The sequence below is a fragment of the Salmo trutta genome, chromosome 18, assembly GCF_901001165.1.
Source record: "Salmo trutta chromosome 18, fSalTru1.1, whole genome shotgun sequence".
Classification (NCBI taxonomy): Eukaryota; Metazoa; Chordata; class Actinopteri; order Salmoniformes; family Salmonidae; genus Salmo; species Salmo trutta.
In genome coordinates this window covers 21,240,868-21,268,867 of record NC_042974.1, presented here as the reverse complement: position 1 = coordinate 21,268,867, position 28,000 = coordinate 21,240,868, and the positions used below count along the sequence as shown (strand labels likewise).

General features: G+C 41.5%; 1 long non-coding RNA gene across 1 annotated transcript; it reads right to left on the bottom strand.

The window, feature by feature from the left end:
• Positions 1–3: 3 nt before the first annotated feature.
• Positions 4–27,566, bottom strand: LOC115152992 (uncharacterized). Its single transcript, XR_003867622.1, has 3 exons — positions 27,101–27,566; positions 1,081–1,297; positions 4–601 (listed from the first exon to the last, which is right to left on the bottom strand). It is a non-coding gene; the product is annotated as an uncharacterized LOC115152992 (long non-coding RNA).
• Between the last annotated feature and the right edge of the window lie 434 nt (positions 27,567–28,000).

Sequence of the window (28,000 nt, the reverse complement as noted above, 5' to 3'; positions counted from 1 at the left end):
GTGTATGTAATAAAGCAGTCAGATCAATGTATCAGTGACATTTGAATACTGAAGTTATATTGGTAAAACCCCAAACATCATAGATGTTGTAATGTAGATATGTAATGACAACAATCAATGAACTGGCAAAGACCGCTATAGATTTTTTACAACACAGACTTGGGGTCTGTATAATGAACAATACACAGTGTAGACAAGGCATTCTCAAAATTCGCATCAATAAAAGGTCAAATATACAATAAAATAGACAGTATAAAGTAGGTATACTTTTATGTACAGTAGCAGCCTACATTGAATGGATTTTTATCAAATGCTACAGATGCAGAGTGATAAGGACCAGAGGCTAACAAATTATGTTACAATAGAATGTGTTTGTATTAGGTTGTAGTGCAAGGAGGACAATGTTGGGATGGGGGCCATGTTGTCAAGACCACAGCCTCTTCCACAGGATTTTGGCTCCTAGTATTTCAATTATTTGTCCATGCGTCTCTGTAAGACACACTCCATCAGGACATTCCTGAATGTTTGAGTGATGGGCGATATATTGGCCAGGCAATCCACTGTTTTGATTGTTTAGGGTAAACAATGCATCTTGGAGTGCCTGAAATTAGGAAAGGAACATAAACCAGTGAATACAATATAAACACAAGGACACTTCTTGGTTTCCTACATTGCACTCAGGCTGGATGCAAATGATCAGATAAGTGTAGTGATTAGTGTAGTGGAGATAGTCAGGCCCCCGTATCCCCCACAGAGGGAAAAAAGGTGCCTCTGAGCACAATTGAAAGGGAGCACCATCCCCCAAGGAAACCCCCCACTTTCCCCAAGCCAACCAAACTATCCCGGAGGGGGAATTACCTGTCCTTTTGTTAGACTAGATCTGTCTGGACAGGCCAATGATTGTATACCATGCCAATATGACTGGTGCCAAATAGACATTAAGTATTTGCTTTTGAACACCTACACACAAATCAGAGCCCAATAATAATAGGATTAAAAGAAAGCATTTCTCATCAGTGAAAAGGAAAGGTTATATGTGTGTTTCATTTGATATACATGCTAATTCAATGCGGAACACACCTGTGTGCTTGAACAGTGCCATCTGATCAAGATCCTTCTGCAGGTGTTTGTCCATGACCAGAGAGTACAGTGCTTTGTAGGTTGGTGAATCTTCCTGTAGCTACCTCTTCTTCCTCTGCTGGTCCTCTGTTAGCTATCCATGGTAACAGTGGCGTTCCACTCCGTCCTCTTACCAGCGATGGACCCAACAGATCTGATGGAGCATTGACTTGAACTCCTGAAAATGACATTTGATCAGAAACAGGCATGAGTTCAACAGACAAGCATTGCTGATATCTGCACACTGTTCTGGGAAATGAAGTGGTGAAAGAGTGGGGACTCTCAGGGTGAGTAGGTTGTTGGCACCTGATAGACAGGGCAGATTTATATCCCTAGACCTGTCACAAACACTTCAATGTGGTCTGAGACCAACTGAGGGGAGTGAGACATGGGTGGGGTTGTTTTTCTACAGTTACACGATTGATTTATGTATTTCCCTCCATCTCCTCCACATGAGCTACAACTCCACCACAGATGAATGCATATACTCTTCACCCAAGGCATGAGGTCTTTGTGTTTGGCCAGAGCCACCAATTTCCTCTTCAGTCCTATTATTCAACAGAGAAAAATGACAAGGCAGAGTAAATCGAGACTAATGAACTAATTCAATACAGTCTAGCTGGAAGACAAAGGTTGTATGTTGAATAAACATAAGACATTGACAGCATCGAATATTAACCTTTATGTGAACAAACTTGAAGGCCATAGGGTGCATTCTGAAAGTATTCAGACACCTTGACTTTTTCCACATTTTGTTACGTTACAGCCTTACTCTAAAATTCATTACATTGTTTTCCCCCCTAATCAATCTACACACAATACCCCATAATGACAAAGCAAAAACAGGTATTTAGAAATGTAAAAAACAGAAATATCACATTTATATAAGTATTCAGACCCTTTACTCAGTACCTTTTTGAAGCACCTCTGGCAGCGATTACAACCTCGTGTCTTCTTGGGTATGACGCTACAAGCCTGGCACACCTGTATTTGGGCAGTTTCTCCAATTCTTCTCTGCAGATCCTCTCAAGCTCTGTCAGGTTGGATGGGGAACATCACTGCACAGCTATTTTCAGGTCTCTCCAGAGATGTTGTATCGGGTTCAATTCTGGGCTCTGGCTGGGCCACTCAAGGACATTCAGAGACTTGTCCTGAAGCAACTCCTTCGTTGTCTTGGCTGTGTGCTTAGGGTTGTTGTCCTGTTGGAAGGTGAATCTTCGCACCAGTCTGAGGTCCTGAGCACTCTGGAACAGGTTTTCATCAAGGATCTCTCTTTACTTTGCTCCGTTCATCTTTCCCTCGATCCTGAGTACTCTCCCAGTCCCTGCCTCTGAGGGAAATCCCCACAGCATGATGCTGCCACCACCATGCTTCACCGTAGGGATGGTGCCAGGTTTCATCCAGACATGACGCTTGGCATTCAGGCCAAAGAGTTCAATCTTGGTTTCATCAGACCAGAGAAAATATTGTTTTTCATGGTATGAGAGTCCTTTAGGTGCCTTTTGGCAAACTCCAAGCGGGCTGTCATGTGCCTTTTACCGAGGAGTGGCTTCCGTCTGATCACCCTACCATAAAGGCCTGATTTATGGAGTGCTGCAGAGATGGTTGTCCTTCTGGAAGTTTCTCCCATCTCCACAGAGGAACTCTGGAGCTCTGTCAGAATGACCATCGGGTTCTTGGTCACCTCCCACACCAAGGACCTTCTCCCATGATTGCTCAGTTTGGCCAGACGGCCAGCTCCAGGAAGTGTCTTGGTGGTTCCAAACTGGTTCCATTTAAGAATGATGGAGGCCACTGTGTTCTTGGGGACCATCAATGCTGCAGAAATGTTTTGGTACCCTTCCCCAGATCTGTGCCTCGACACAATCCTGTCTTGGAACTCTACAGAAAATTCCTTTGACCTCATGGCTTGATTTTTGCTCTGACATGCACTGTCAACTGTGGGACCTTATATAGACAGATTTGTGCCATTAGATGAAAAAACAATTTATGAACCAAGATGTATTGTATGACAGGATTGGATGCTGAAAGCAACTTCAATTGCGTTTGAGTTGCTTCTTTTATCAGCAAATTTGCATGAGATGGTGTGACTTGCAACTTGAATCTGCAACAGAAACTGCATCCAAATAGTTGTGTGACACACACTACATGACTTGGACAGCCTATCCACAAGGAAATTGACAGTCCTATCACATTTTATCATGAGAACAGCTGCTATTCAATCAATCAATCAATCAGATAATGTTAGATCAACTTCGCACTTATTCCCAGTCTTTGTTTTGAACGTGTATAGAATGCCCACTGCTTTTGGACAACACTGTGCATTGATCTGGTGGGTGGCGACAGAAAATAACCATACCACAATATAGCAGGCTTCACCCCCAAAAACTTTCCTGTCCACAAAGGCATATTTGAAAATACTTGAAAATACTTCCAGCAGTAACAACAATCTTCAGTCACGGTTGCAAGGTAAAAATATTGCTTTGGATGAGCAATGGCAGTCTGTTGATGTACTCTTCCCACACTTTGCTTACTTGATATCTAGCGAACTCGGTCAAAACTGTCTCAGCTGGCCAACTATGTTTACACTCGAGCACAGCCTAACCTTGTACCCACTGTCTCAGCGAATGAATAAAGTGAGTAGTTCGGATTAAAAAATGTCAAAATAAATGCTTATAAAATAACCATAATCAAAACATTATAATTTTAGATATACTTGTAAATAATACTTAGTGTACAAAGTGCTAGCCGCAAAGCTTTGGAGTAGTTAGAAGGTCTATAGCTCTTCTTTTGAGAGGAGCTGGAAAGTACACACCAATTGACTTTCAGCAATTACACTAAGCTAACGATATGTTACATTCAACTTCCTTCAAACTGCATGCAAAGACATACGAATGGTGTCCATGACTTTGTCTGACTCTGGGTAAGTAGGAAATTACCCAAAATCACCAAATCCCAAATTATCCCTTTAAATCAAATCAAAATTGAATGGTCACACACATTTTTAACAGATATTATCTTCAGAAATGACTGTCAAAGCAACAACATAACTAGGGCTTTATAGGGCTGGACGGTATACAATATTTTACAATATACCGGTATTCATGCACAGACTTTGGGTTTTTACTTTACATTGTATAACGGTATTTCACTGTTTGGTTTGTTAACCCATTAAGGGTCTATCAGAGTACCAAACGTGTACACGTACGCACAGCAGTGTTCTAGAATATTGGACCGTTGACTTTCATACTTTTCGAATTATCAGCGCAGATCAAGCAATTTCTCCAACTGTCAACACATTCAAATTAATAGGACGCATTGGTAGGGAATTGTGGGGAAGTGCACGTTCGGGCTGTGTGTCCCCGGCAGATGGTAGTCTCAGAGGCGCGTAGCCATGTCACAATGGGACGCCGAACTATCGGGTCTCAGCAACTGTGGACTATGATTGAAATATTTCTAATAGAAGAGCTATAGGTGGAATCATATAACACAGGCTCTGATGCCCACCGCATGTGGCAGGGGCTACAGTTCATTACGGATTACAAAGGAAGACTCAGCCAGCCGCGATCTGCCCAACGATGCCTCTCTACCAGACAAACTCACTGCATTTTATACACGCTTTGACAATAACAACATTGTGCCGGGTGTGAGGGGCCGCCACCACTAATCTTGAAGTGCGTTGAGAGGCTGGTTATGGCACACATCAACTCCATCATCCCAGGCACCCTAGACCCACTCCAATTTGCATATCGCCCCAACAAATCCATAGACAACGCAATCTCAAATGCACTCTACACTGCCCTCACCCACCTAGATAAGAGGAATACCTATGTGAGAATGCTGTTCATTGACTACAGCTCAGCGTTCAACACCATTATCCCCTCCAAGCTTGTCACCAAGCTTAGGACCCTGGGACTGAACACCTCCCTCTGCAACTAGATCCTGGACTTCCTGACGGGGCAACAGCTCCTCCGCCATGCTGACCCACAACACGGGGGCCCCACAAGTGTGTGTGGTTAGTCTCCTCCTGTTCTCCCTGTTCACCCACGACTGTGTGGCCATGCACGACTCCAACACCATCATAAAGTTTGCTGATGACACGATGTGGTAGGCCTGATCACCGGCAACGATGAGACAGCCTACAGGGTCAGTGACCTGACAGTGTGGTGCTGGAACAACAGCCTCTCCCTCAATGTCAGTAAGACCAAGGAACTGATAGTGGACTACAGGAAATGGGGGCTGCAGTGAAGCGAGTCGAGAGCTTCATGTTCCTCGGTGTTCAAATAAGGTCCACACTAGTGATTAACACGGGAGTGAAAATTAATTTCTGCCCCATCTTGTCCTGTCTTACCTATTTTAGTTAAATGCACTGACTGTAGGCCTCTGGATAAGAGCGTATTCTAAATGACCTAAATGTAGATCGATTAAGGCTGTAGAATGAGGACAGAGACCCCAGCAGGATGGTATGCCCAGCACAGCACCGGCATAAATCTGTAGCCTACAGCTGAGCACTGAACATTTGCAACACATTAACATTTAAAAATGTAAAAAAAAATCTGAGCGGCAGTACTGCATAAGTCAATCAATTTTTATTTCACTCTTCACCTCAGATTGCATGGTTTAGTTAAATACACAGACAATCGGGCTTGTGGGTAAAGTTGTTAGGAGTAGAGCACCTATGATCCTTCAGGCCGCTTGTCCCGCTCTCCGGAAGGTAGCCTATTTGATTCAATCACAGCATATTTTTTTACAAGTGTACTCTGTTCCTTCCTTGTCAAAGAGAACTCCATCACTCCATCAAATTTAGCTAAAACATTGCTCTTTCCTTGGCTCTAATGTTAATGTTTGTGATGCGTCCTTGGCTGCAACAAGACACTGCAATTCCTTGAAGGCTTCATCATTTAGCCTACTGACATAGGTTGGCATCAGCCTAGTGACCGGCAACAACTGGAGCAAGGCGCGAGTGAGCCAACAGGAGGGGGGAAATGTCCTTTTTATTTTTTTTATGATATTAGGCCTAGCCTACACATTTGTTTTTTTAATACTCCACACATTACATATTTCCGACAAAATAACTATTCCTATACTGCCCATTCCTGTAGACTGTTGATCCTGTCCCGGAGTTGACTCCAGAACTTCACTCATTTCAACCTCTAGTCCACACATGCGCGCCCTGCCGTGAAGAAGCCGTGACAGAGGTTGAAAAGGTTTGGCATGGGCCTTCAAATCCTCAAAAAGTTCTACAGCTGCACCAATGAGAGCATCTTGACCGGCAGCGTCAATGCTTGGTATGGCAATAGCACCGCCCTCGATCGCATTGTCGACTACAGAAAAAGGAGGATCGAACATCAAGTTCCTTGGTGTCCACATCACCAACAAACTATCATGGTCTAAACACACCAAGAAAGTGTTGAAGAGGGCTCGACAACGCCTATTCCCCCTCAGGAGACTGAAAAGATTTGGCATGGGTCCTCAGATACTCAAAAAGTTCTACAGCTGCACCATCGAGAGCATCCTGACTGGGTGCATCACTGCCTGGTATGACAACTGCTCGGCTTCTGACCGCAAGTCACTACAGAGGGTAGTGCGTACGTCTCAGTACATCACTGGGGCTGAGCTCCCTGCTACCCAGGACCTCTATATCAGGCGGTGTGAAAGGAAGGCCCGGAAAGTCATTAAATACTCCAGCTACCCAAGCCATAGACTGTTCCCTCTGCTTCCACACGGCAAGTCTGACACTAACACAGTCCTGAATAACTTCTATCCCCAAGACATAAGACTGCTAAATAGCTTAAAAAATGGCTACACAGACTATCTGAGTTGACCCTTGTATTTTATTTTTGCACTGTCTCTATGCACACTCACAGGGCCCTACACACACACACACACACGCGCACACACACACGCATACGCACACACACACACACACACACACACACACAAAAACACACACTGTGGCGGATGAATCAGAATAAGTTGGGTAACATAGATAATTAAGATGTTTTATTTGCATAATATGCTTATGTGAGATACTTGTCATTAGAATGTATCCCCTTGGACTCTGGTGTTGACAGTTGCACGTCTTCCCTTAGCTAGGGCTCAGTCACTTGGGGCCCATAGAGGGGAGAGGTCAGACTTGTCTTTCACATGTCCCTGGTGCTATGCAGAATATCAGAAAGGGAAGAGGACAGAAAGGAACATTGTCTTCATATGTGAATGTGTCTTTACCTATTCTTAAACCATATGAAGGGATGGCGTGATTAATGGGGAACCAATTATTTGTCTCCACAATGTCTGTGCGCAAGTCACTCCCCTCAGTGAGCTTGTCCAGGAGTGGGATCAAGAGGGGTTTTACTTGAGATGGGAGTATCTAGAGTTGACAATTCTATATATGCCATTGGATGAGTTGGTGTTTTTGTACTATGAAGTACCAGGAACGAGATTAGAACCTCGTCTTAGGGACCAAACTGAACGATAATTTATTGCGAATGTTATCTGGCTAAGGGATACTCCTTTCTCAAATATAAAGTCCCTTTGTGAACTGTTTCAAAGATCTGTGGTTCGTCATGTACGTTGAGAGGGGTGTATCTTGGCTATAAAAGATCTTTGTACATTTGTGTTGTCACTTTCAATGGTTCATTAGAGATGGCGCATCTTTGAAAGTCAAGTGCTATTGCAAAGCTCTTAATTATTCAAAATGTAGTTTAACTCTGACTGGTGTGTGAAGTTTGTTTCTCCTCATTTGGTAATACAGAAATTAGCCACCACAACACACACACACGACTGAAACAGGAACCAATTTGTACTGATTGATGTGTACAGTGGATATCTAAAAATAAATATGATATTTGAGGCGCTCACTAATTGATTGTACAATGTGTACACACATTATATTATGATTTCAGTTTGTGAGTGTGTGATATCAGGGTTACTGTTACGACCCGCAAAATAAAGTCCTGAACCCGGTTCGACCCCCCCCAAAAAAGTAGTGGTTTATATTGTTCCTTTCTGTTCCTTATTAAACTTCTGGAGTCAACATTTTTTTACATTTACATTTACTCAGAGCAAACGTAGCTAGCTAATACAGCATGATACTAGTACTGGTGTAAGCTTAGATCAGCATGCTGTTTACGCAACAGTATATACTAAATCAGAGAGGAATAGGCGAAGCATGAATATTTTAGCTACATCAAAGCTACATTAGGTAAGATAAAACTTTTAATATAACATCTAATTAAGGTCCACTTGGAAACACTGACCAACACTTTGGTTCCTAGCCTGTCATAATAATCCCTCCTTGGCTTTTTCATTTGTTTACATGTCAAACAAACAACACTGTATTCAACGCGCCCACTATATTCCAACTTTTGGTTGAAGTTCAATTGAACAGTATAAATGATTGAACAATATTAAACAATCAGAATTGAGAAAGACCCATTAAAAACACTTAGAATATACAGTGCCTTCAGAAAGTATTCACCCCCTTGAGTTTTTCCAGATTTTTGTTTTGACTGAATCTCCTTTTGGATATTTGGTAACAATTAGGATGGGAAAATGTTAGCTAAGTTGAAGTGAGTGCTCATGATCATCTTTATCCTAGTTTGTTCATACAGTGCCTTTTTATGTTTTATGTTTGGGGTTAATCCAAATCTCACTAGAGCTAAGCATAGACAAAATCCTAGAGGAAAACATAGTTCAGTCTGCTTTCCAACACTGTATTCAAAGTGCCCAATATATTCACCTTTCAACATGACAATAACCTAAAACACAAGGCCAAATATACACTGGAGTTGCTTACCAAGACGACATTGATTGTTCCTGAGTGGCCGAGTTACAGTTTTGACTTGAAAATCTAGGCAAAAACTTGAAAATGGCTGTCTAGGAATGATCAACAACCAACTTGACAATAATGTGCAATTATTGTACAATCCAGGTGTGCAACGCTCTTAGAGACTTACCCAGAAAAACTCACTGCCAATGGTGATTCTACCACGTATTGACTCAGTGGTGTGAAACTTATGTAAATTAAATATATATATATTTCATTTTCAAATCTCTAAAAATGTGTTTTTACTTTGTCATTTATGGGGTATTGGTCCACAATTTTCTACATAAAATATCAAAAGGCACTATTTTTGTGGAAAAACCCAGAAGGTAACACTGGACCAAAGTCTCTATAATAGTTATTGCTGTACTGTAGGGCCTTCTCTACTATGTGGGACACTCCTGTCTTCTGTTTCTAAGGCTGTGCCAGACAATAATTATGCGACCGAAAGCTGTCTGTTCTTTTGAGCCTTCAATTGGTCAAAATGTTAAAACATGTATTTTTCCAGATATAGACATCTCTGTGTTTGAATAAAATCAACAACAGTGAGGGAAAAAAGTATTTGATCCCCTGCTGATTTTGTACGTTTGCCAACTGACAAACAAATGATCAGTCTATAATTTTAATGGTAGGGTTATTTGAACAGTGAGAGACAGAATAACAACAACAAAAATACAGAAAAACGCATGTCAAAAATGTTATAAAATGATTAGCATTTTAATGAGGGAAATAAGTATTTGACCCCTCTGCAAAACATGACTTAGTACTTGGTGGCAAAACCCTTGTTGGCAATCACAGAGGTCAGACGTTTCTTGTAGTTGGCCACCAGGTTTGCACACATCTCAGGAGGGATTTTGTCCCACTCCTCTTTGCAGATCTTCTCCAAGTCATTAAGGTTTCGAGGCTGATGTTTGGCAACTCGAACCTTCAGCTCCCTCAACAGATTTTCTATGCGATTAAGGTCTAGAGACTGGCTAGGCCACTCCAGGACCTTAATGTGCTTCTTCTTGAGCCACTCCTTTGTTGCCTTGGCTGTGTGTTTTGGGTCATTGTCTTGCAGGAATACCCATCCACGACCCATTTTCAATGCCCTGGCTAAGGGAAGGAGGTTCTCACCCAAGATTTGACGGTACATGGCCCCGTCCATTGTCCCTTTGATGCTGTGAAGTTGTCCTGTCCCCTTAGCAGATAAACACCCCCAAAGCATAATGTTTGACGGTGGTGATGGTGTTCTTGGGGTCATAGGCAGCATTCCTCCTCCTCCAAACACGGCGAGTTGAGTTGATGCCAAAGAGCTCCATTGTGGCCTCATCTGACCACAACACTTTCACCAAGTTGTCCTCTGAATCATTCAGATGTTCATTGGCAAACTTCAGACGGGCATGAATATGTGCTTTCTTGAGCAGGGGGACCTTGCGGGTGCTGCAGGATTTCAGTCCTTCACGGCGTAGCGTGCTACCAATTGTTTTCTTGGTGACTATGGTCCCAGCTGCCTTGAGATCGTTGACAAGATCCTCCTGTGTAGTTCTGGGCTGATTCCTCACCATTCTCATGATCATTGCAACTCCACGAGGTGAGATCTTGCATGGAGCCCCAGGCCGAGGGAGATTGACAGTTCTTTTGTATTTCTTCCATTTGCGAATAATCGCACCAACCGTTGTCACCTTCTCACCAAGCTGCTTGGCGATGGTCTTGTAGCCCATTCCAGCCTTGTGTAGGTCTACAATCTTGTCCCTGACATCCTTGGAGAGCTCTTTGGTCTTGGCCATGGTGGAGAGTTTGGAATCTGATTGATTGATTACTTCTGTGGACAGGTGTCTTTTATACAGATAACAAGCTGCGGTTAGGAGCACTCCCTTTAAGAGTGTGCTCCTAATCTCAGCTCATTACCTGTATAAAAGACACCTGGGAGCCAGAAATCTTTCTGATTGAGAGAGGGTCGAATACTTATTTCCCTCATTAACCTGTTAGGGACAGACGTTCCGCTATGCAAAAACTTCAATTTCTCAAACATATGACTATTTTACACCATTTTAAAGAAAAGACTCTCCTTTATCTAACCACATTGTCCGATTTCAAAAAGGCTTTACAACAAAAGCAAAACATTAGATTATGTCAGGAGAGTACCCTCCCAAAAATAATCACACAGCCATTTTCAAAGCAAGCATATATGTCACAAAAACCAAAACCACAGCTAAATGCAGCACTAACCTTTGATGATCTTCATCAGATGACACTCCTAGGACATTACGTTATACAATACATGCATGTTTTGTTCAATCAAGTTCATATTTATATCAAAAACCAGCTTTTTACATTTGCATGTGATGTTCAGAACTAGCATACCCACCGCAAACTTTCGGTGAATTTACTAAATTACTCACGATAAACGTTGACAAAAAACATAACAATTATTTTAAGAATTATAGATACAGAACTCCTTTATGCAATCGCGGTTTCAGATTTTAAAATAGCTTTTCGGTGAAAGCACATTTAGCAATATTCTGAGTACATAGCCTGGCCATCATGGCTAGCTAATTTGACACCCACCAAGTTTGGCCCTCACCAAGTTCAGATTTACTATAAGAAAAATTGGATTACCTTTGCTGTTCTTCGTCAGAATGCACTCCCAGGACTTCTACTTCAACAACAAATGTTGTTTTGGTTCGAAATAATCCATAGTTATATCGAAATAGCTCTGTTTTGTTCGTGCGCTCAAGTCCCTATGCGAAGGGTGACGCGCCGGCGCATTTCGTGACAAAAAAAATGCAAAATAATCCATTACCGTACTTCGAAGCATGTCAAACGCTGTTTAAAATAAATGTTTATGCTATTTTTCTCGTAAAATAGCGATAATATTCCAACCGGGTGACGTTGTATTCGTTCAAACACTGAAAGAAAAAAATGGAGTCATCTCGTGCACGCGCGCTCCAGTGTCATTGTTCTCAGCAGGACCACTCACAAAAACTCCTGCTTTTTTTCGCCCAGAGACTGGAGAGCTCTCATTCCACTTTCTGGCACCTTCTGAGAGCCATTGAAAGCCTTAGAAAATGTCACGTTACAGCAGAGATGCTGTGTTTTTGATAGAGATGCCCTAGAAGGAGAAGAAATTGTCAGACAGGGCACTTCCTGTATAGAATCTTCTCAGGTTTTGGCCTGCCATATGAGTTCTGTTATACTCACAGACACCATTCAAACAGTTTTAGAAACTTTAGAGTGTTTTCTATCCAAATCTACTAATTACATGCATATTCTAGGGCAGGAGTAGTAACTAGATTAAATCGGGTACGTTTTTTCCGGACGTGAAAATACTGCCCCCTATCCCAAACAGGTTAAAATGCTAATCAATTTCTATTATTTTTGACATGCGTTTTTCTGGATTTTTTTGTTGTTATTCTGTCTCTCACTGTTAAATTAAACCTACCATTAAAATTATAGACTGATCATTTCTTTGTCAGTGTGCAAACGTACGAAATCATCAGGGGATCAAATATTTTTTCCCCCTCACTGTATATGTACTGAGTTTGTTGGATGCTTTAAGGACACTGTTTGATCAAATAAGACATACAAATGACTCAAGAGGGAGACTGAGATCAAGATAATGAAATCAAATTTAAAAAACTTGTTCTTAACCAGTCCCTCCTACCGCTGTTGCTGGCCTTCGCAGATTCTGCCATTACACTCCTGAAGTTGCCAGTAATAGGCTACACCAGGGGTTGGCAACCTTTTTCTATCTGCGTGCCAGTCATGATTTCCACACATTCTTGGAACAGTTTCATTTCAATTATTATAATGTCTTCGTATCTCAAATTCAGTTATGTGGTTAAATCTAAATTATACAAATCTAAATGTTAAAATAGATCTAATGCACAAGCACCTGCCTCTGCCAAATGGACACATTGTATGAAAGCCTACACCATGAGCCATTGGCAGCTAAAGAATTTAGCACAGAACACAGAGAGACCTATATAACAATGCAAGTAACTATTGCCAACTAGGTAAAAAATAGATTACATAAAGTCCCAGGCATATGACCATGTAAACAGATAATAGTTTCTGTAAAACATGAGAAATAATGATACAAGAGAAAGTTGGCTGGTTTCAGGAAAAGTTCTCTCAATAGAATGAGTGTTAATTAACCAGTGTAAAGGCCACCAACCAACATCTGCTGGCTCAATCTAGTGGTACCAATACCTTTCAGTGCATATTAATACATAACCGTGGAGGACTCCAATAATGAAATAAATGTAATACAAGCTATGACTCACAAATAGTTAAACAATTTCTTTAAAAAGTCTAAAACATATCAAATAAACACAAAATTGTGCGTCACACAAACAAATAAAACCATTGTTCATCTTTCAATCACATTCACCTCGCTACTCCGCCTGTCTGCAACGAACTTCACACATGATCAACTGTCAACTGGGTCTGGCCCGAAGCTCATACTCGTAACCTTGCAATATCATATCAACTATTCTGGGCCCTCAGAGTTTCCTGCGCCAGTGCGCTCCAGACAGACACAGTTGTATTTGTGTCATAAAAACCTGACTACTTGAACTGGTGGAGGTTTGGAGCACTAGGACTCATAACTGTAAAAGGTTTGAGTTCTAGTGGGTAGTTGGAAACCACAGTAACCATGAAACACAAGGAGGCAAGATTTAAGCAAAAAGGATGAACATTTATAAAAAATAAATAAATAGGTTGATTAGAAATGTATCAAAACATGAAGTAGGCCACCCACTAAAAGGGTTAGAGTTGAATCGATTCCACAAAAGTAAAAAAAATGTTTAGCAGGTATTAGGGGGTAAAAAACAATACATTAGTTGGGCAGCCACCCGCTCCTTATTTTACTCTTGCTCTATCTAGTAGAGCACAGATCAGTCTCTTCTGAATGGGCCAGAAGCACAAAGAAACAGGGACCAGTAAGTATATCTCACCTGTTTGGTTCAATATTCACAAGGTTGAGGAATTGTTGCTGTCATGATAATCACCTCTTAACAGTAACAGTCCAGTCTTCAAATCAATAGATACAATAGTCATCCCATCTTCAACATCAATTGTCCATCCTTTAAAAATACTTGTCCATTCATTAAAAATATGAGCATGTTTCAATGGTATGTTTAAAAGGGGTGAGATTAACCCCTGGTGACATCCAGCGAAAAATCCTATCGCCATTAGCATAACAAAATTTATTTTTATTTTTTTTCAAATATAGGACTATGTTATATCGTTTTATAGATACACCTCTCCTGAATCGAACCACGTTGTCCGATTTCAAAAAGGCTTTACAGCAAAAGCAAAACATTAGATTATGTTAGAGGACTATATCGTAAAAGTAGCCACATAGCCATTTTCCGACCAACCACATGCATCACAAATAACCAAAAAAACAGCTAAATGCTGCACTAACCTTTGACAATCTTCCTCAGATGACACTCCTAGGACATCATGTTACACAATACATGCATTCTTTTGTTCGATAAAGTTCATATTTATATATAAAAACAGCATTTTACATCGGCGCGTGACGTTGACTAACTATTTTCCCTCAAATGCATCCGGTGAAACAGCGCTACAATTTACTAAATTACTATTCGAAAACATTTTTAAAATGTAATATTGTCATTCTAAGATTTATAGATGAATATCTCTTGAAAGCACCTGTAATGCCAGATTTAAAAATAACTTTACTGGGTAATCACACTTTGCGATAAAAGGGGATGCGATACTCAGAAAAATAGGCTACCGTTACAGGTCAGCGCCATCTTGGAACAATCGCATATCAAATCTACTCTTGTATACTATTGTCAATAATCCCTTACCTTTGATTATCTTCATCAGAAAGCACTTCCAGGAATCCCAGGTCCACAACAAATGTATTTTCGTTCGAAAAAGTTAATCCTTTACGTCCCAATAGCTTGTTCTTGTTAGCGCGTTCTGAAGGCTGCTCCAAAACTTCCGTCGGCTGCGGGACTCCTCTTTCAATAAAATGCTTTTTTTTTATTTAGGTTCGTTCAAACATGTCAAACGTTGTATAACATAAATCTTTAGGGCCTTTTTCAACCAGAGCTCCAATAAGATTCAAGGGGGACGATTGCATTGTCTTTCAAAACGTTTCGAAAGGGGAGGGTAGCCAGGGGCGCCGGCGTCATAATGGTGATGGCCCTCCTCATGTGACCACTTTCCACAGCGTCTCATTCAGTCAGTTTTCACAGTAGGACACTCAAACCACTTTGTAAAGACTGGGGACATCTAGTGGAAGCAATAGGAAGTGCTCAATGAACCATTGCTCACGGTGTGATTTATAGGCAAAGTGATGAAATTGAGTCCGCAATTCAGAATTCCACATCTACGATCGGTCTCGGGGTTTTGACTGCCATATGAGTTCTGTTATACTCACAGACAACATTCAAACAGTTTTAGAAACTTTGGGGTGTTTTCTATCCACAAGTATTAATTATATGCATATCCTAGCTTCTGAGTTTGAGTAGGAGGCCGTTTAAAATGGGCACAAATTTTTTTCCAAAATCGCTGTAGCGCCCCCTATCCTAGGCGACCGTCAAGAGGTTAAAAGCCAGCAATATTGGTCTTTCAACAGTCTAGTAAAAGCATTTAAAACATTTCACTTCCCTGTTTACTTTGTGATCCAGTCCGGATTTTGCCACTGATCCGTCTGTTGCATTTGTGAACTCCATTTTTTAAGGCTCCATTCTCATCTCTGTGCTGGAGTTCTTTTACAAATTGTTGCTTACTGGAACACCCAAAGTCATCTATTTGTTATAATAGGATTTGAAGCAATAGCCTACCCGTGTGTGGTCAACTATTTCAGCACCATTCGTGCTGCTCTGAGACAAGCATGGGGACCGGTCTTGATAAATCAACAAGATTTTTTATTTTCACTGAATCTCCGTATTGGTTAGCCTACAATTAGGGTGTGGAAATGTTAGGATTATTTTGCTCTTCACTTGCAGTCACTTAGTAGCCTACTCCCGACCGGTCACATTGAACAGTGCCATATTTTCATAACGGAAACCCTGAGGGTTTAGTTTTTCGTTTTTCTTGGAATAGAAACACCATAATATTAATAAAATTAATTAAGGTACATTTCTTAAAATTAATCCCATATACTATGTTCTTTACAAAAAAGTTTTTAAATTCTCTAGTACAGCCAATATTAAAAACAGTCAAATGCTTCTCAAAGATACCCTCTGGTGGTAAAACTAGCACTAACTAGCATTAATGGCAACCATGGCTGACACTTAAATAACGTGCCATATAATTATGTGGCAGCCCACAAGCTGTGCTGCAGTAAAAAGCAACTTCGAAAGGAAGAACCACTGTATGTGTTTGATTCAAAGTGAGCTACCACCGTGATTTAAGGCTATGTATGATGATTTCATGTTTTCATGCCTGCCTTGGTAGGCCAGGTTTATGTTTGCTGGTTCAAGTGAGCTATTGTATTCATACTCGCTGTGGTATTATGTTTAATGATTTCATGCCTGAATATACAGTAGCGTTTGCTTATTCAAAGTGAGATATTAATTTCATACCCACCGTACAGTTCAAGATATAGGCCTAAAGTGTTTGTATTGTATTGGGTGTGGCTGTTTTCATATGGGAAAAAGTGTGCTCTTCTGGACTTAATGAAAACATTTACAGGGCTTTCTATTCTTCTTTGCTTCTTTGTTCAATAAGCTGTTTGCACATATTCCAATCCAGTGCTGAGCTGGTGTCCGGCCGATGCGTTTACCATGGTCCTGAATACACCTGCTGTGCCTGTACTGTAGATCACTCATTTGAGTGGGAGTGGTAGATCTGATCTGATTATATGCTGATTATTTCATGAGCTCGCAACATGACGGACTGGATACTTCATCCATTTGTGACAGTACAATTTTATCCTCAGGACTACCTGGCATGATGACTCCTTGCTGTCCCCAGTCCACCTGGCCGTGCTGCTGCTCCAGTTTCAACTGTTCTGCCTGCGGCTATGGAACCCTGACCTGTTCACCAGACGTGCTTGTTGCACCCTCGACAACTACTATGATTATTATTATTTGACCATGCTGGTCATTTATGAACATTTTAACATCTTGACCATGTTCTGTTATAATATCCACCCGGCACAGCCAGAAGAGGACTGGCCACCCTCATAGCCTGGTTCCTCTCTAGGTTTCTTCCTAGGTTTTTGGCCTTTCTAGGGAGTTTTTCCTAGGGAGTTTTTCCTAGCCACCGTGCTTCTTTCACATGCATTGCTTGCTGTTTGGGGTTTTAGGCTGGGTTTCTGTACAGCACTTTGAGATATCAGCTGATGTACGAAGGGCTATATAAATACATTAGATTTGATATCACTGCACTTGTCTGCTGCTGAATAATCTCTCTCTCTCTCTCTTTGAATATGTAGGTGATAGACATGTTGTGTATTTCATTGTTTGTTTACTGTCTGACTTGGACTGTCGGCCTGTTTTGTCAGCGGTGTTGTTGTAAGCGGTTGTCTAGTTGCACACTTCCGCTGCCTACTTAATAATAACGGGGAAATTGGTTGTTTTTTGGTCATATTTATCTTGTGTTATGTGTTAAATGATGCAATATTATTGCACAAATTTTCACTTAAATATGTCAGGCAGTGGTGTATATACTCACTTCTTCATCCCCACTGATGCATAACAAGGTAGTTTAGTGGAAGTATATGACGTATCAATTATGCAATACAATACAGAAATCATGCACAAAGTAGCCTACACAAACACAAATCACGTGAAATATTTAAGCAATAAGGCCCGAGCGGGTGTGGTATATGGCCATTATACCACGGCTAAGGGTTGTTCTTAGGCACGACGCAACGCGTACGCAGCCCTTGGCCGTGGTATATTGGCCATATATCACAAACCCCTGAGGTGCCTTATTGCTATTATAAACTGTATGTAGTTATGTTTTGTCATACCCATTGTATACGGTCTGATATACCACGTCTTTCAGCCAATCAGGATTCAGGGCTCGAACCACCCAGTTTATAATTGGCAATATAGCATATGCCTATATTATTCTGTACCAGAGGCAGGTAATGCGGCTTGGCAGGCGCTGGCTGAGCCTGTGAATATCATATCAAAGATTTCAGCAATGGACAGCTCCGCACTCCGCTCTATACTCTGACTCCTGATATTCGCAGTCACAACGAGAATTGTGTATTTATTCCCATGTCTCATGAGTTCTATAGTTTAGCCTCTTTATTTTGCATCTCGATAGAAGAGCTTTAGGGACAGGCTATGAGGTTTATGCCAGGGCGCTGACTCGATCTGGTAGTGATCACTATTTCCCCTATAGACGATATAGCCTCGGCCTACAGAAAATCAGACTACAGCCTAGAAAAGTTAGGGTAGAAATATGTGGAAACCATGGAGTATAGAACTGAATGTAGCCTAGGCCTTTTTTTGTAACCCATAAATCTCCTGTAGCAAAACGCACAATACAAAGATGAATCAGCAGCAACTGGCATCCAAGCCTTCAGCTGCTGGGAAAGTGTAGGAACCCCTCGAGTATCCCGTTCTCATGTAACCAACCACCACGGAAATCTGTTCAATTTCTTACGGCCGTGTTTATCTGGTCCCTTAGCCTAACATATCAGCCATAAGGGCTAGGCCTATTATTTAATTCTGGATATAATGGTGGATGTATTTCTCATTGCCATGATTTTAGGTCATTCAGAGTAGCCTACATCTGTTTCTCATAGAATATTTCACACAAGTCACCTTTCAGTCGCCAGGCAGGCAAGCAGTTTGGAAAATGTTTGGCAAAATTACAGTATACCCACTTCTCCATACACCATGACTACACCACTGATGTCTGGGTATTTTTGCTGGAAAATGTTGGCACAGTCACTTTTACTCAGCCCCAGCCACACGGCTATCTCTGCCTACGCCTCTGACTCAAAGGGCAAACAATTCATATAATGAAATATAAGAAAGTGGCATTTAGCTCAACAGACCACTGCTGAGGGGCTGCCACACACACACACACACACACACAAACAAAGTGTGAGGAAGGAGTTTAAGAGAATCGAGAGACTAACCGTCTGTGTTTGAGCATGTGTGCGTGCATGCATGTGTGTGTGTTGGTGGGTTGAAGGATCAAGTCCAGCTCTCAAATTAATTGGATATTCGTGTCTGGCAGAGAAAGCAAACTGCCCACCATCCACTGTAGTCAGCAACATCCTACTTATGCTCTCACACACAACTAATGTGTGTAAAGAACACTCACTTAACTTGCACACACCCACTCACTCAAACAAACAAACAGATAACTCATACAGAGGTACACACTACATGACTAACAAGTTCCCACACGCGAGAAAAAACATCACCCAGATAGGCCAGTCGTGTGAGAAACTCGTCATCATGCAAGCGGTCAGACAAGTGAAAAATATTGTCAGTAAAGAAAACTTTAAGCTCGTCTCTCAATTTAAAAAAAACGTGTCGATACTTTGCCCCTTGTTAACCACTTCTGTGTGTTGTAAAATCGTTACATGGTCGCTGCCCATATCATTGCATATTGCAGAAAATGTACGAGAGGTCAGGGGCCTTGCTTTAACAAAGTTAACCATTTTCACTGTAGTGTCCAAAACGTCTTTCAAGCTGTCAGGCATTCGCTTGGCAGCAAGAGCCTCTCGGTGGATGCTGAAGTATACCCAAGTGTCGTCGGGAGCAACTGCTTGCACGTGCATTACCCCTCCACTGTGTCTCCCTGTCATGGCTTTTGTGCCATCAGTACAGATACCAACGCATCTTGACCACCAAAGTCCATTTGATGTTACAAAGCTGTCCAGTACTTAAAAAATATAATCTCGTGTTGTCCTGGTTTCCAGTGCTTTGCAGAAGAGGATGTCTTCCTTAATTGACCCCCATAAACGTAACAGACATATACCAGGAGCTGTGCCAGGCCCACCACGTCCGTTAACTCATCCAGCTGTAACGCGTATAATTCACTGGCTTGTATGTGAAGCAGTAATTGTTTCAAAACATCTCCTGCCATGTCACTGATGCGTCGTGAAACAGTTTTGTATGATGAAGACATTGTCTGTATAGTTTTTTTGGCCTTATCCCTCAGCATTGCCCCAGCCATATTTGTGGCAGCAGGAAGAATTAAGTCCTCCACAATAGTATGGGGCTTGCCTGTCCTAGCCACTTCGTTAGCTCACCATATAAGACACTTCTAGCCCCTTTTTATTAATGGTATCTGTTGCTTTCATACATGTCTTACTACTCGAAAGTCGTCTTTATACTTGCTCAAAAACTCCTGTGGCTTATTTTTCAAATTCTCACGTTTCGTTTTTAAATGTCTGTGCAAGAGTGAAGGTTTCCCACGAGAGAGTAAAGGTTAATGTGATTGTATGTTAATTATTTGACTAGGCTACCTGTATTTGACATTGTGTTGTTATTTCACTGAACACTAGATGGTTCAAAAGGAAATTGGGCAGTGAAACGAGGCTACTCAGGTGAGAAAACTCAACCAAATGTACATTTGGGGGTACCCCCGACGGCATTGCTCGTACCCCCGCAATTTGGGAATACCGGTGCTAGAAGAATTGACCTTCCACGGAGTTGCATTATTTTCCAGAGAACGCATAGAGCCCGAGTTGGTTATCCCTTTTATACCATGGCTATAATTTAACACATTTGCCATAGAAATGTGTTCAACAAGTAGTAGCTTACTAGTTTAGCTAACCAAACCATCAGTCCTGTAATGAGGTCTGTGTGGAGCTTGTGTAGAGGAGTCAGGTGCAGGACAGCAGATATGAGTAAATAAAAGTAATTTACTCAAAATAGGCAAATACTATACAATAAAGCAAGCCCAAAATACGGACCGTATAACATACCATCAATCACTCACAAAAAAACATGGGGGAACAGAGGGTTAAATAATGAACAAGTAATTGGGGAAGTGAAACCAGGTGTGTTAAACTAAGACAAAACAAATGGAAAATGAAAAGTAGATCGGCGATGGCTAGAAGGCCGGTGACGTAGACCGCCGATCGCCGCCCGAACAAGGAGAGGAACCGACTTCGGTGGAAGTCGTGACAAGTCCTATCTTCCTATTATGAAAATCTTATTCAACAATACCAATACTGTTTTCAATTCAGTTTTTGCTTTCAAAAGCAGCTCAAGCAAAACATGGAAAAATTAACTATAGCCATTGAATTCTACCGTGTATAAATATACTGTCCGTTATAGGGAAATAATGCAATCTCTAAAATGCCCTTCAAGCCCATCAGACATTAGTATTCAACAATGCCATGGTATAAAGTCACATAAAGATGTATTTTTACAATTTCCTTCTACAACCATTGTTCAATCTGACCAAGATGTTCTGAAAGACGAAATAATAGCGCCATGTACCAAATACTGCCTGCCAGGTAGACTGTTGACATGGCATAGTGGAGCAGTGATGACTGTGTTTGCGTGCTTGGGTTCATTTGTGCGTGTGTGGTAGAGTTCCCCTTTGTGTTTAAGAGCACTAGCTGAGAGACGAGAGGTAATTATAGAAACATTGGCCTCCCGAGTGGAGCAGTGGTCACTGCATCACAGTTGCTAGCTGTGCCACTAGATATCTTGGTTTGAGTCAAGGCTCTGCTGCAGCCGGCCGTGACTGGGAGACCCATGGGGTGGCGCACAATTGGCCCAGCGTCGTCCGGTTTCGGGGAGGGTTTGGCTGGCATTTATGTCCTTGTCCTATCACGCTCTAGCGACTCCTGTGGCGGGCCGGGTGCATGCACGCTGACATGGTCGCCAGGTGTACAGTGTTTCCTCCCACACATTGGTATGGCTGGCTTCCGGGTTAAGCGGGCATTGTGTCAAGAAGCAGTGTGGATTGGTTGGGTCGTGTTTCGGAGGACGTGTGGCTCTCGACCATCGCCTCTCCCGAGTCCGTACGGGAGTTGCAGCGATGAGACAAGACTGTAACTATCAATTGGATACCACAAAATTGGGGAGAAAAAGAGGTAAATGTAAAAATAAAAAATATATAATAGAAAATAATATACGGTAATTCTGCTCTTCCACCACATATACAATACTCAATACATCACATCACACACACAAACACGTACACACACAGACTACGCACACACATTAAGAGAAGGATTCACCATTCCTTCTTCCCAAAAATGCACTCTTTTTTTTATTAAGAAATGCTAGTGTCCATGACTGAAGGCAAACGACAGTTGTCTTGGGGGTGTAGTTTGATGTGTGTGTTTCTTGAGTGTGTCTTTGCCATTCAATCACAAGAAACAAGTCCAGTAGTGAGTACAGCAAGGTAAGCTAAGCTATCTTTGCTATGAAGAGTACAAAGTTTGAAGTTGAGGACTTCTCCCCTCTTGACTGGCTATCCTATCTAGCTGATATTTCTCCGTCCAATCAGTTATCGCAAGATAGCAACAGCCAGTGTCTGGAATGTGTTTCATAAGACCTTGCTACAAAAGTAGCTTGCAACTTAGTTTCAACATTTCATCACGTCATGTAAATACATGTTACTGTGGAAATGGTATCATCTGCGAGGTGAATGCCGGTTAAGAGTCAGCTCAGCTGTTCTACACCACAATATTCTGTCTTGTTGTTTCATCTCATCTCTCTTTATGTTCGCTGTTAGATCTTTCCCATGAGACAAATCCCAGAACTGCTAATATCCCTACAACAGGTGTAGGCTACATGTGAAAATTGCACAAACATCGGCCAGCTTGAGTGTAGATACATTTGTCAACAACAAAAATCGATGATTGTGTTGTGTTACAAAGACATAACATTTTATGCTGTAAATATCACATTGATGTGCTTATGAAGACAGCATGCATACACTTACCTAGCAAATAAAAATAAGTTGTGTGTAGAGTACAAGTAGACAAGTACCATCCTTAATTTACTTTTGCCCTAGAAAATACACATACAACTTTTATGAGAACAGGCAAGCTAGCTACCTAACTTGCAAATCTGGGTTAGATATATCTTTGTCAGAGTTTAAATCAGTTGGCTAGCTAGCTAACGTTAGCTAGCCAGTTTGCTTGAAACATTTTTCAAAGCTAGCTGGCTACATCCTATGATTAGCTAACAGGCTAGTATCCAAGTGCCTGCCCTGGATTGACCCTAAATGGAAATGGGCTACAGTTAGCTTTTGTTAGCAAGGTATCTACCTAACATGAGCTATGCACATCTTCCTCCAGGGCCGGTCCTGGCCCTTGTGCCGCCTAGGCAAGACAAAAAAAACTAGTAGAATAGTCCCAAGTTAGGTTCACTCTAGGTTCTGAATGAAAGGTAAAAAGATGTCTTGTCCAAACGTTGAAAACAGGTTAATTTTTGGTTCTGAATGACAGTTGAAGAGGTATTTTCTGGACGTTGAAAATACGTATTATCCTAATGTTAAAATTAGGTTCATTTTCAGTTCTGGATGAAAGTTGAAAAGACGTAATTTATAGACATCAATGTTTGGGCCAAATCAAGGCTGGTCAAAACCGGACAAAATACTGAACCAAACATAGACATCATGGATTGTCTCAGATTTCGTCCGATCCGGACCAAAAACCAACATCAGTGGACGTGGAAATTAAGACCAGTCAAGACCAAAAAAAGATGTCCAAAAGACATCAGCGTCAGTCCATGCTTACTGAGGTATAGCCTACAGTGTCGCCTGAAATATCATTTTAGGAATGCCCATGGTAGGTCTACCATTTGTAAAACACCAAAAAAAGACTGCCGGTCCGGACATGACCAAAAAAAGACGTCTGAAAGATGTCAGCCTGTGCTTACTTGGATGTAGCCTACTATGTCGGCCAGCAATGGAATTTTATGAACGCCCATCCATGTGGTAGGCCCACCGTTTATTAAAAAAAAGGCCATTGCATTCGCTTTACTAGTCCTGATTCCTGTGACTTATCAATTTGGCTATTAAAGCTCTGAATATCAGTTACCCAACTTTATCAGGAGGAGTTATCCTGAGCCTATTTACAATGTGTTCACACAGTGGGAAATGCAGAAGTACTTTATTTTTTGCTGTGATCAGCTCATAAAAATTTAAGGATACAAACTTGAAATCACTGATCATGACAAATTAGCCCACGGGAATAAACTCCTGGACAGCAGCTGTGAGTAGCCTGATTGTCCATTCCATATTGTCCATTTTACTTTGGCCTGTCCTGTTTAAGGATATGTTGTTTGTTAATGTGTCAGCGCATTTTTTATTTGATTGGGCACCAATTAGGTTAGGCCATTTGATCTGAGAAACCTGATGTAAAAGGTTTCTGTCTCATTATATTGTCATACATTTTATCTCCAGTTTGTAGGCTATAGAAAAAGCCACATATGCTACTCTTTCTACCATATGCTTTTTCTGCTACATGGTTTTTGGATGTTGGTGGAGCGCTGGAGCGATACATTTCTCCAACAGCACCCTGGAGAGGCGCACTTGGAATGGACAAGATAAATATTTGGCATCCCTGCCTTTGACAAAGTGGGCCTTGCTTATCACAGGGCAGAAACAGCGCTCACCTAAAAAGCCCATATGCCACTGATGAGAGAAATTGTCATTGTTTTTGGGCAGAATTACATGTATGTGAGGTTTTATGTGTTGTTGGAGGTGTGTCTTGATGCATTAAGCTAGCTAAGGTATCATCCCCCTTTCATCTGTGGTATCATATAGCTAGCCTGGCTCACTAGCATTATCAAATAATGTTGTATAACCAAAAATAGCTACTAGCTAGCTAGTACCAGCTATCTACTTAGCTAACGTACTCACCAACACCAGTGGTTTGACAGTTGACAGGCAGCAGAAGTGATCATGTCGGATGTAATCCATTCTTGGCCATCTGGCAATATTGTTGAAATGCATTGGAAGTTTGCACCGACTTCATGGAAGCCCATTTTCACTCCTATTTGCAGAGGGAAATGTGTGTACATTGCACCCATATGCAGACTGGACAACAAATGCCCACATGGCAGCTGGGGTGGACCACAACATGTTGTCTCTGAGCAATTGAGCATCATTGGCAAAAGTGGGCATGTAAGTAATCCATAGCAAACCCTCCAGTAAGTAGTGACAAACTCACTTACAAAACTCAGTTTTAAACCAGACTGACTTCATGGCAAAAATTATTCTATTTACACTTTGATGTCTTTAATTAATGTTTCTGGCTTATTTCGATGCCACATAGGCCGTTTAAAACCAAAGAAGTTGGTTCTAAGGGGCAGTTGACCTTTAAAGGCAAATAATACAGGCATGCACACACAAACACACACACACACACACACACACACACACACACACACACACACACACAGCAGTCCTGTCAAATCCTATTTAGTGTGTTTGTTTCTTTAATAGACTCAGGTATGGAGACTAGTAGCTAATCTGCATCTATTGCTTTACCACAGAAAGCTGATATATATAAAACCCGTCTCAACACATACCATTAAAACACACCACATTACTGTCTACCAGCACTGTCCTTATAGGCTTTAGCTCAGCAGGCTAGCACAGTTGTGTGGCATGCGGAGGACACAGGTTCCATTTTTCAGTTACTAATTCCTAAAAGCCCATCTAGGGACTGGTGTTAAACATGTACATAGACCCTGTGTTGCAGTGCATCATGATAGGCCTAGTTGTGTTGTCAATACATCAATGTACTGTATATGCAATATGTCAATGTAGATGTCAAATGTTTAATATGTCACATCATGTTCACAATACAGCCCAGTCAACAATAATAGCTCTCATGCATTGAGGAAAAATCATATTAACCATGTCAAGAGCTTGGCTGGAAGAATGAAAGCTCATACTCTACAAAGATAAATGATGTGTGTGCAGGTGTGCGTGCATCAGGCAGCCAGTGCAAGGCTTGCCTCTTGTAGAGTAACAATGTGTTTGGGCACAATGCTATCGTTTTAATCTGTCAACTAGCACTAAACAGACAAATGGTGTTTCATGGTACTCTGTCAAACATCACATAAACCGCATCTAATTACATATTCTAATAACACCTTGTAACAACACTGACCTAATGGAACTAAGGAAGACAGCGTTTGGAAAGGTCGCTATGCACACACAGATTACTTATAAATAGGCATGTGCGCACGCACACACGCACTTTCACATATAGGCCATTAATTATGGACCAATAATATAATTGTCTGCCGTTCCTCTGCTGGGCTCCGTTTATATTATTTATATTTGGCTTTACTGACAGTCTGCACACACACACACCAAATTCGGTTTTTGTTTATCATTGAAAATGTCTTGACATTTAGCTCCATCTGCATGACATTCTAATATCCTGATGGACACACACATTAGCAAAGGCACGTGGCAATAAAACAATCGCACTAGAAACTCAAAAAGATTAGTGCAGCACACTAAATGTAGAATCCAAGACAATTCAGTCCAAAACTATTTAGCAAAACAGTCCTATAAAGGAGAAAGCACATCGTGTGATTCGAAAATGCACACTTTCACTAATATGGCTCGTTTCATTTTAGGCTATATCACCAGGACTTCAGGCCAGCACCAACGTCTCTAATCCAGATGTGCTTTGAGCATCCCAACATGACAGCCAATGGACTCCTGTTGAAAAGCCAAGTCAGCAAAACTGCGCGCCTCGCACACATTCCATCGCCATGCAATCATAGGTGGCTGAGCAGCTTCAGCTCCGAGCATCACGAGTACGCGCCCAGTGTTGGGCAAGCGTTTTTAAAACAAATTGTGAGCACAGAGGAAGGCAAATGTCAACCTTCTAATGACCTTTTCAAACATCCTAAATCGAAGTCTATTTCCAGGAATCAGGCTACAGACGTCACACATCAACATGCACGCAAATACTAACAATAAAATATACAATATGACATATATAAATTCATACATTGTGTGATAAGACATGGTTACTATAGGCTGCTCGCTTTTTAAAACGATATAGCCTACATTATCTAATGTAACACTATTTACATCAGGTCTTGCATGACCTGAGAATTGTGAAGCATCTTAAGTAGCCTAAGCTTCATAAACAATTTTATAGGCAACAGTTTTAAGCTATATTGGCTAACCAACTATTTCAGTTTTTCTAGTCATACGGCATCCTTAACCGGTCTAATAAAGCCGGGGCTGCGAAAGCCCATCACTCACCACCAGTCAGCTGGTCATACGATCCATCCAATTCTCTGGAATCAGACAAGCTTTGCTCCAGGTTTTTAGTCTTCATCTTTCCCCGCGCTGGAACGGAAAACTATGGATAATAAATCAATCTCTGTAGTGTTTTTCGTTTTGCCTCCTTTAACGATGTGTCATTAACGGTTGATAGGATGTTATGAAATGACAATCCTTTGGTAGTTAATTCGTTATTTCTGTTATAGTCTCGGCTGCGCTGGAAGTGTGCGCTCTCCGCTATCCAAGCTGGCTACCCGATCTCTCCACCCGCCTGTTGCCTGCTAACACACACATTTACACACAGTCACTCACACTAGGATTTTCGAGCGATTGGGAACCAGACTGATTCAAGCAAGCGCACTAAAGCGATTCTCTCTCGTATCAGTTCGGAATGTTGGTGTGTGCTGAGGGAGTGAGTGGTTCGAGCGCGTGGTCACGCGTGGTCACTGAATCATCTTGACGTGAGAATGCGCGGTGCACGTGCTGGTGACCGCACTACCTCAGGTGTGTTTGGTGAAGTCGGCAACACCTCCGATCACCACCGATTAAATACCAACAACAATCCGATTCTTAAATATTTAGCCTCTAATCTGTATTGACTTTGTCAGTAGAGCAAAAGATCCGATTGTGTTTAAGGAAACAAATCAGCTGTAATAGCGGCGATTGGAGATTCAGCACCACAGAATCATATTTTTGAAGTTCACCACCACAGGGCAATGGACCACGAGCATCTCAAGCGCAGCGCATTGAGGGAGTCCCAGGGCGTAAACCAATTTCAGATTTTAACCGTATAGATATAGGGAATAATTAAAATAATTTAAATAGACGTTATTCTTTGAAAATTGATTTCCAGTATCAAGTCCATATTACATTACCCCA